This window comes from Athene noctua, unplaced genomic scaffold, assembly GCF_965140245.1.
Source record: "Athene noctua unplaced genomic scaffold, bAthNoc1.hap1.1 HAP1_HAP1_scaffold_319, whole genome shotgun sequence".
NCBI lineage: Eukaryota > Metazoa > Chordata > Aves > Strigiformes > Strigidae > Athene > Athene noctua.
The window spans coordinates 42,501-45,000 of record NW_027437780.1 but is presented as its reverse complement, the minus strand read 5'-3'; the positions used below and the strand labels follow the sequence as shown (position 1 = coordinate 45,000).

Here is a 2,500-nt window from a genome sequence, read left to right as displayed (position 1 = left end):
GCTGCGCTTCGTCGCGCGGTCGGTGCGGGGCCGCCGAGCGCTCCCCCCCGCCACGCCGTCGCCACCCCCCTGCTTCTCGCCTCGGCTGGGCTCCGCCGCCGGCGGGCGTCCGGCTCCGGGCACCCGAACCCCCTCTCCCCACGGCCTTGCCCGACGGCAGTCCGCTGCCGCCACCGGGGTGGTGCGTGGGGGTGCGGCGGCCGAGGGCCCTCCCGGAGCGCCAGGGCACCGCCGGTCCGAGCGCGAGCGGCGGCGCGTAGGGGGAAGAGGGGGTGGCCGCCGGTGTGGTGGGGGCGCGTGGAGGCGGGAACCCCGGCCGGCCGAGCGGAAAGCCCCCGGCGCTCGGGCGCGCGCAGGAGAGGGAGAGGGGACCGGCGCGAGCCGTTGGCGGTGACGGGCTGGGCGCGGCCGGCGCCAGCCCGGCGAGAGGGGCGGCGGGCAGAGCAGGCCTCGCCGGGGTCGGGGGAGGCGTCTCCCCCGATCCTTCCTGCCCGCACCGTGGCGGGCTTGCTGCGGAGCAAGCCCGCCGGGGGGCCGGCCGGCCGCGTGCAGGGCCGAGGCCTCTGGGCGTTCCGGGCTCGGGTGCGTGGCGCCGGCCCTCGGGCCGGCGGGCGAGTTCCCGCGCCGGGCCGTGTCCCGCGCGCCAGCGGGCGGCCCGAGCCACGGCTCTCCTCCCGGGCGCAGCGCCGGGATACTGAGGGAAACCTCGGGCCCCGGGCCAGGAGGACGTGGTGGTGGTGGCGGATGTCGGGCGCGCCCCCGCGGGCGGACGCTCCCCCGATGGCGGCAGCGGGGGAGGCACCCCCGCGGGGCCCTTGAGGATGTTTCCCTCACCCCAGGGCCAGGTACCTAGCGTCCGCGCCTCCGCGGCCCTCCCTCGGCTGAGCCCGGGGGTCGAAGGCCGCGGAGCCGGGCGGAGGTTTAAAGACTCGGGCGGCTCGGTGCGACCCGCAGGGGCGGGCCCCGGCCGTGTGCGGCGGTTGAGCCTCCAGGGGCGGGAGTCGCTCTCGTGCAGGCCCTGGCCATGGCGGCCGCCGCCCACGCCGTGGGCTTTTTGTCCCCTCGGGCGGCCGCGCCGGGGAGGGGTGTCCCCCCTGCCCCCCCTTCTCCGCGGTCCGGTCTCGGCGGCGAGACCGGCGGCGTTCGGTCGGCCGCAGCCGGCCTGCCTCGCCCTCGAAACGCGAAGGGGAACCTCCCCCCCCCCCGGCGGGGAGCGCGGGCTCTCTCGCCGTCGGGGGCGATGGCGATTCCCCCACGGTCGGGGGTCTCGCCGGGCGGGGCGGCCTGCTCGGGCCGCCGCGTCTCCGTGGACGCGCAGCGGCGCGCTTGCGGCTTCGTGCTCCTTGCTTGCCACCCCCACCCCTTCCCGCCCCGGCTGAGGGGAGGGGCGGCGCAGCCCCCGGGCCCGAGCGGCGGCGGCGGCGCCGCCGCTCGGCGTGCCGGCCGGCGGTCGCTCGGTGGCCGGCCGCGTGGCCTGTCCCGTCCCGGGTCCTGCCCGTCGCTTCGCAGTCGCCTTTCCCGGTCTCGGTCAGGCGAGGCGGGTGGGCGGCCGAGGGGCGTTCCCCGTCCCGTTCTCCGCGCGGAAGCGGGGAGAGGGGGCGTCGCCTCCGGCTCAGCGGCGTCCGCCTTCTGCCTGGCGCGTGCCTGCGGAAGGGGCCGAGACGAGAAGCGGCGGCGGCGGCTCCGGGAGGGCAGCCGCGGCGGTGCGGTGGCCGGGCGGCGGTCGGGCGGAGCGCCGGGCGGCGGCGTCGCGTCGCCGTCTCGGGTTCCGGCGGTTGGCCGTCCGTCCCTGTCTCCGGTGTGGTGCGGCGGCGGCGCCGCGCGGGCGTTCCCGGCGTCGGGGCGAGAGCCGGGGTTTCGGGGCCACGGGGGCAAGGAGCCGGCTGTCGCAGCGCGCGGGCGCTGGGCGGCGCGGAGGCGCGCGCGGCGCGAGCGGGGCGCCCCCGCTGGTCGCCCGCGCGGCGGTCAGCGTCTGTGGTTTCCCCCCTCCGCGCGAGCGAGAGGCGGGTGCAGGTCCGGGCGCGCGGTCGGACGCGCCGCCGGCCCTCCGTGCGGAGGCCGGGCCGAGCCCGGGCGCCTGGGCCGCCTCCGAAGCGAGCAAGGTGCTTGTTGTTTCCCCAGGTCGGTCGGGAGCGCGGGCTCCCCGGGCCCTTGCCGTTCGGAGCTTGTTTCACCCTTCCCTTCCTTCCCTCCGTTGTGATGTCGGTACGGTCATCTGAGGCGAGGCGCGACCGTCGCCCGCCGGTCGTCGCGCGCCCCCTCCGCGCGTGCGGAGGGGGGCGGTCGGTCGGTCGGTGGGGCGGCGGTCCGTCGTCCGAGAAGGGGGCCGCTTCTGCGGAGCGGTCCCGGCCCCTCCGCGCGCGCGGGGCGGTGCCGAAAGGCAGACAACTCTTAGCGGTGGATCACTCGGCTCGTGCGTCGATGAAGAACGCAGCTAGCTGCGAGAATTAATGTGAATTGCAGGACACATTGATCATCGACACTTCGAACGCACTTGCGG

General features: G+C 78.6%; 1 non-coding gene across 1 annotated transcript in view; it reads left to right on the top strand.

Moving 5' to 3' along the window:
- Positions 1-2,386: 2,386 nt before the first annotated feature.
- The window catches only part of LOC141955573 (5.8S ribosomal RNA), a 153-nt gene continuing 39 nt past the window's right edge, over positions 2,387-2,500 (top strand). The window contains exon 1 of the ribosomal RNA XR_012632636.1: positions 2,387-2,500. This exon is cut by the window's right edge and continues 39 nt beyond it. This is a non-coding gene — a ribosomal RNA (5.8S ribosomal RNA).